The 7,624-nt window shown below is 42.0% G+C and overlaps 1 long non-coding RNA gene across 1 annotated transcript in view; it reads right to left on the bottom strand.

Moving 5' to 3' along the window:
• Positions 1 to 4,168: 4,168 nt before the first annotated feature.
• LOC146861055 (uncharacterized) overlaps positions 4,169 to 7,624 on the bottom strand; it is a 58,215-nt gene continuing 54,759 nt past the window's right edge. The window contains exon 3 of the long non-coding RNA XR_014979230.1: positions 4,169 to 5,741. This is a non-coding gene — a long non-coding RNA (uncharacterized LOC146861055). The remainder of the gene's footprint in view (positions 5,742 to 7,624) is intronic.

Here is a 7,624-nt window from a genome sequence, read left to right as displayed (position 1 = left end):
ATGGAAGGCACTGAAGAAGGATCAAGAGCTTAATCTCCCACTCCTTCCTGAGAGGGGACACACTGATGATGTTTTCAGAAAGGAAGGGTCCTACTTAAGTTGAGCAGATGTTAGGTCAACAAATTTAAACTCAATATCTGCCACAAGGTCAATGGACAATCACTCGGGTTCTATGTTTGCAAGCCTTACATTTTCACAATGTAATGCACCTAATGACACATTCTGCCATATCAATAGTTAACAATTAGGAAGTGGATCATAATTCCGACCTTTAGCTGTAAAAACGTCCACGACAGGAGTCTTAATGACGGTGTTTAATCTTTCAGAAAGAATGTTATAAGTTCTAGTAATTTCTGTAAAATTTATAGGACATGTGCTCACTTAGAAGGGGATTTTTTTGTGAAAGGTGGTGTTATGCACAAGAAGGGTTGATTTTGCGTAGTTTATTTGTTAGAAGAGCTATGACGTATGCTTTCCATATTTTTGCAAAACACAGGATAGGCTTATGTTTCAGAAGCTATTTAAGTGTAAATAGCGTCACCATAAGGATTAACTTTACAAGACACATTTAAGGTGTTCAGCAAAGAAAACTGGGGTCATCACCAATACTCAGCTTCTATTCTTCCTGACTATTCATTGGTGTGGACCTACAGTTACCCCTACATAAGACCAGCCGAAAAGAGGTCAATGAAGCCACAGCTTTGATTGTAAATTTACTAAGGTACCATGGAGCGGCAGGCCTGGTCAGAGATAAGATATGGTACTCAGGTTCATCCAAGCTGAGCTGGTTCAGGGCTTCAAACCTAACATCCTCGTAGACCACTTGGATGGAGATGGACTTACCAGTTAAGGTACTTGATTTAGATGAGCATCATTTTGGCTAATACAGAGTTAATTTTGTTGTGAAATATTAAGGAGTGGGCGTAATTCGCTGAGTTTCACCCTCCCCACCCCTCCCGGGAATTCCGAGGAGTTGCAGAAAAACTCTGCAAGATTCTGTGGAATTCTGAAAATTGGCAGAAAATATGCACATTGTGTTGCTTGAGCTGCAATTTAGCACAGGTAGGGTGAGTAGCGCTGGAAATCAGCACGGTCTCGGCCATGTGTTACGCAAGAGCATGTAGCCTTTCAAGTTGATTTTACTGCCACTCGAGTAGAATATCTACTATAGCTGCAGCAAATCTACATGAACGGCAGCCCTCTGACCACGACCGCTTGCAAACGCTGGTGACCCACCACATTAAATTATTGATCTAGGGGAAGCCAAATCTGGCTCGTCAGCTCACATATTCTGTAGCCTCGCAAGAGAAAACTTTGGCTATTGGTGAAATTTGGCTAAAACTCTGCGTTAAGGAGTAAAGCGGAGTGGCCAAAATTCTACCCATTCAGCGGGCTGACCGGAACATACCTCTCACCACTTGAAATAATTGACAGACCCATCTGACACAGCTCAAGATCACATATATAGTTGAAAAGTCCCTCTGATATGGTAACATACCACTAACGTTTTGCTGCTCTATATGTCAGTAGCTCATCCATTCTATGTGTATTCTGGTACTTGTAGTAATACATTTATAATACATAGATATCAATCAATTTTCAGAGCTACCCACTACTACTTGTAGCCAGATTGAGTATTCAGTGATCTAGTTAGTAAGACCCCTATTATACTGACATTTAAACAGCTTGTTGGCCCCTGAAACTGTGTACCCTGACAGTGTATGGACACACTGTGTCAAAAAAGAGACATTTGATTCCAGATGGACTGAATTGTCTGAAGTGATGAGTGTTAATCTTTGTAATCTTGCATAAATACCCACCAACAATTGCACTAAGCAAACTTTACTTCCTCCTGGTAAATCTGAGAATTTTTTTTTAAGTGAGCAAACTGTGCATTTTACTTCATAATTTGTACACACGTGCTAAAAAGCGATACATTCTTAAAAGGTACTGATTAAATGTTTCGATACTTTCATGGCAGGCCGAGCAGGGTTGTCTCTTACATCCGAGGGAAAAAGCTGCATTTATCTTCACAGTTTTCCCTAAAAACAAATGAACTGCCATTGCTGACACAGACAACTCTAAAAATCAATTACACATGGCCTATCATTGTTCCTAGCATTCTTATACACTTCTATAAATCACTTCCTTCATTGTTTCTATCATGTCTGTTCCAAGAAGACTCTTAATCATTTGTTATGACTGAGAAGCTCCTCTTGAGGGATACGGTGGGAAAATATTAAAATACACAAATCTCACAATCTCTGGACATAGACAGGAAAGTTGAGCAGATTTACAAGCTCATCCAACAGTGCTATTACTTAGTCGATGGAGACTTTACAGTTTAAAATATGAGACAGATTACAGCAGTTTTTTACAGGCCAGGGCCGCAGACAGCAGTAGTGATTATCACTCAAATATTAGTTTTGAATATGTTTTTCACAATGCAATACTTTTGTCGTCAATCATCAGATTTAACCCCTTCCCCGCTCATGACGGAACCACTCCGTCATGAGCCACGGGTGCGCTGTGCTCATGACGGAGTGGTTCCGTCATGCTGCGGCCGTTGGCGGCCGCTCCGCCCACGCGGCGCTAATTCCCGCCTGTGCGGGCGATCAGCGCAGTGGGCGGAGACGTGACGGAACCACTCCGTCATGAGCACAGCTCACCCGTGACTCGTGACGGAGTGGTCCCGTCACGAGCACAGCGCCACCGCAACTGCCCCCAAACGCCCACAGCGCCGCGGCGGAATTCCTGCCGCGGCGAAGGGGTTAAGTTTCATGAAAACGCGAACGTTTTGCTATCACATACAAGCTTTTTAACTTGGAAGATTAACTCACGTCCTTACCAAAAAAGTGCATTGCTTTCTTGGAAAAAGATACAATCTTTGTCCTGAAATACCTACTTTTCATTTTTAGTCAATGCATGTTTGGTGCCCAACTATCATTGTATCATTTTCATTAAGTATTCACATGTATGGAAGCCACATGTTTCTTTGCATATCCATCATGCAATGAATGCCAACAATATGCTCAGAATTACCACCATTATACCAGGACCAATATTACCAGATAAACCTAGAAACCTATATTAGTGGTATTCGCATTTCAGTCACATGCGTGTGTACTCATGCACACACATCACATGAGCATTCATGACTTTTTTTATACTTACTGTGTGAAGTTGTGAGAGTTGTATGTATGAAAGTATATGGCATTTCTATAGCGCAAACGCAGCCAAAAGACAGCAGTGAGCTGTACATGGTCATAGATAAGCTAAAAGTCAAGGAGTCATAGAAAAGGAAGCCGGGCTGTCGACAGTTAATGCATTGTGATGTAGTGTTCTTTAAAGGGGTGAATCTGCAACTCCTTCCTAAATTGAAGCAGAGTTTGGGTGGTCCTGCTGAAAGTTGTGCTACAGCTGCCTTCCACATCTCTCCCTCGCTATCGACCACAGAAGTCCTGGTTCCCACCAAATGGCAAGCACTGCACACATACTAAAACTATAATGGACTGTGATTGTTCAATAACACTGCTATTCACCATGCAACTTAAGAGGGGTCAGTTAAACCCATTCTCCCTCTTGGTGGTCTCCATAGAATCAGTGCTCTTGTGTAGTTGGGAAGTAACGTCTTCCAGTTGGTTGCTCATCTGCCACTCCTGTGCGGCCATTATAGGAGACCGAAAAATGTCATAAATGACATACAACTCTTCCACTTAGACCAAATTATACACCTTCTTCATACCAAGCATCACAAACATCAGAATGTCTTCTTAAGCAATAATCAAAAGATGATATGCACCCTAAGTAAACACAAAAGTGACCCTATGTCCTACTTTTCTTTGCTTCAATCTATGTTTAATCGCAGCACCACATTTCCAGCAACAAATTTGTAGCACACCTGTGAGACTCACACAGCACACAAACATGATTTCTCCATAGTCTATTGCACCACATGCTATCAACCATGCACAACAAATAGAGTAGCCTTTCTTGAAGATGCTAAATATACATAAATGCCTCTCCGTCTCTCTGATACCACTCTGGTCTACTCCATGCCTAAGCACAGCAAGGTTTTCTTCAATATGTTATGAGCAGTCCTCCAAACCTCACACACAACACCAAAATGTTTCCCAGAAAGGATATTCTATAAACCCGTATACTCCCAACCATCTACAAGAAGAGTGGCATTTTCCTCGAATTTTGTTCAATTGTCAGGGTGTCAACATTTTTTATAAAGGTGCTACAATACAATGCAATCCAGATAAGTGGGAGACACCCTGGGAACCATGACTTCTTTGCCTCTGGTTTAAAGATAATAATGTTAACCAACTCCCTTCTCAATCCCAATGTGGACCTTTTCAAGATTTATGGACTTTTTTCCTATTGTTGTAAATTTGTAAATTGCCTGTTAAGTAAATATGGAGTCAGCGTAATCATTTTTGCAGACTGTGTTTACTATATGTCTGTGTAAGTAGTGTTTTAAAGCTTGTAGATTCTGGGTTTTGAGTTTCAACTGCATTACTGGCTTCCCAAGGCTGGCCTCCACAGTTGCTGTACCTCTTCACAGTCAGAAGCTACAAAACAATTGACTTGGAAGGACACTCCTGGTGGGCTTGTCAGTATGGATGAAGAAAGGCCTAGCTCCCCAAATCATGTCAAGGAGCCTCGGATATGGAAGGCTCAAAAAAGCTTCACTTAAACACAATGTAGCTGTAGTTCAGGGGGCAAAAATCATTATTGAAGGCATGAAGGGCGGGAATGATTTTAAATAATGCAAATACTATTTTTTTTATAATTTAACAAAATGATTGTACAGACACCTCTTCCACAGAGCATTCATTTCCGGTTTGGATTTTTCAGGTACAACCTCTTTCTCCAACATATTATGATTCCTGCTTAAGAGTGTTTGGGGAGGACACACATCCCAGGGACTACCAACAATGTCCTTTTATAGGTTTCTTCAATGCATTTTGCGTCTAATGCATAGTAATGAGGAGGAGGAAATGTACATTTTCAGAATTTTCTGTTGACAATTAACTGCTTTCACTCGCAACTAGAAGGTTCCTAGGACTGTAATGGTATTTTGTTTCTAGAGTGGAGAAATGTTGGCCTTAAATGAGGAGCATACGAATTCAAAAATAAAAAGGCACATTTTCCACAAATATGAGTGATAGGTTGGGTTAAAAAAACATTTTTAACTCGATCTGAGGATACATTTGGATTTCAAACTAGAGCTTTGGAGTCCTAAATTTGAGAATTTTTTTTTAGTCGAAAGGAGCAACCCTTTGGGACTAATTTAATAAAGTTCATAGTCATTTTAGAGTTTCAAAGGACATATTTGCAGATTTTCATTCCTCTCTTCAAAGTCTCCAGTGCACAGGAATGTATGCTCACATGTAGGACAGATGTCCACTTTGAGGGCAGGTTAAGATGATGACCAGGTCCAGTTTTAAAACAAAATACATAATATTAGAAAAATGCTTTGGAAAGCCTAAAATGATAAAGAAAAGTTTACAGTTAAAATGTCGTTCATGACAACAATTGTACCACTCCCAAAAAGAGAGCAAGTTAAGAGCAATGTTTTGAGTCAGAAACATAGACACGCTTCATCTCATTAGTGTTTACATCCATTGAACAAAATTCTGTAAGCGCAGGTATTTTGGTGGGTAAAGACAGGACCCTGCAGCTTGCAGTCCTCTCAGATCCACGGGCAGGTTTCAAGTCATAATTTCCTGTTTCTGGAACATATGATAGGGCAAGGATCGAAAGGTGGGAGACAAGAAAGATAAATTAAGGCTTCATAGAGGGCACCAAGATAAAGAATAGTAGAAGAAATGTACCTACCTCAGTGTCACCTGTTCTAGATCACACAATACAACAGCACATACAAAAAAGAAGAATAAATCAAAAACAAATATTTGGGTATCAAAAGTCCTGACCTTGGGTTGAGGAAGAATTTGGGCAATTAAGGTCAAAAGCAACTTTCTCATATTATGAGCTATGCAGCTACTCATCAGAACACAGCCTCTCTATTTCTTTTTTGCAAAATGTAAGCATTTCCATTGGCCTTATTATTTTATATCTTATGTTATACAATTTGATCAACACACTTTAAATATCAGTTTTAATGAGGCAGTATATCGAAAGCCCCTGCCCATTGCCTTACAGACAGGCAGTATGCCTCTCTAAACAATTCTATTTTTGAACAATATACTCCCACCCCTAAATACCACCCTTCAGAATTTGTCACACTTTTCCCTAACAACCCTCACTCAAACCCTTTTCTTCATATCTCCTCACAGTCACTCCGACAGCCTTCATTTCTTGTATAACTCTCATCCCTGTCCCCACCGCAGCTGATCCACCCGCTGAGCAGCGTACCCAACCGTAAGGTGGCCTATAAGCAATCGCCATACCTGCCATGCAGACAGCACCTGCTTACCAACAACAACATAAAATATTTCGCCCTACGCACAGGTATAACTCTGCCACCTTCCTCCATATACCCAATATCACACCCCATTATGCTAAGGGTTGGTAGGGTGGGTATGTCTGAAATAACTGCCTGCTCCCTTTGAAGTAGCCTACGTGCCATGTGACCCTCAAAGAGGGGGAAACTAACCTCTTTGCCTCTTGCCGCTTACTCCTGCCAGCCCAGACCCTTATACCAACCGGCCAATAACCCCCTCCGCAGTCGAGGGGCTGCACTATCCTCATGGAAAGTCGGGGGTGCAGGGCTCCTCTGTGGCCTACCCCCCAAACCACCATTGGGCAGGTTCCTCCAAATGTTGTCAATTGCTCAAAAATGTGATTTAGAATTGCTTTTGAAAGATGCAAACCTCAGTTGTAAACACACAGCCCTACAGTCTGGGCCATGTGTTTGATGTCTCACACAGCTACAGTTTTGAGAAATCTGTCTTTTGTGACTTTGACTGCTGTTTACCAAAGGGATTCTGTGAAAAGTGCCCGGCCTCGAAGCCAGAATGAGTCAGGCCCATTCCTTGAGGGTGAGACTTGATCTGTCTGTGGTTGACAGCTGTCAGCCCGCCATCTGCAGGACAAAGCCCAAAGCACGATCATATTTCGCTTTTCGCCCCTCTTACAAACCCCCTCACTCTCAGGAGTGGAGGGTGTACTATCAAGAGAACAAATATTCCATTATACTTGTTGAAAATCTGGACACACTCTACAAAAATCTGTCTGCTGAATCTATCGCTCCCCTTCCTGTCTGAAGAGTGTGGGCGAAGGTAAACCATCCAGTGAGGCTGTGGAGTGACACATCTTGGCATCCCACGGCAGCAATCGTGAGAGAATTATGGCGGCTCATGGTCACTGCCCCGTAACCAGTCGCAACATTTTGAACAGGTGCAGCACCTGGACTGGGAATGCACAGCGCCTGGCGCATGCGCATTCCAAACCTCTTATAAGAGTTTGCCACCTGTGTCCCTCTCTAGAGCATAGTGACTTAGGCAGCAGCTTGGCTGTTCCAAATGACAATGACCTACTAGATCACGGCTATTTCTCGACACATGGTCTCCGAGTGCGAAGATGACGTGGAATATCACGTAAGTGATAACTAATCCATATCTCACATATTCACTAACTCCTCCACCTAAAGCAT

This window comes from Triturus cristatus, chromosome 3_1 (genome assembly GCF_964204655.1).
Source record: "Triturus cristatus chromosome 3_1, aTriCri1.1, whole genome shotgun sequence".
NCBI lineage: Eukaryota > Metazoa > Chordata > Amphibia > Caudata > Salamandridae > Triturus > Triturus cristatus.
This window is presented reverse-complemented; position numbering and strand designations above follow the sequence as displayed.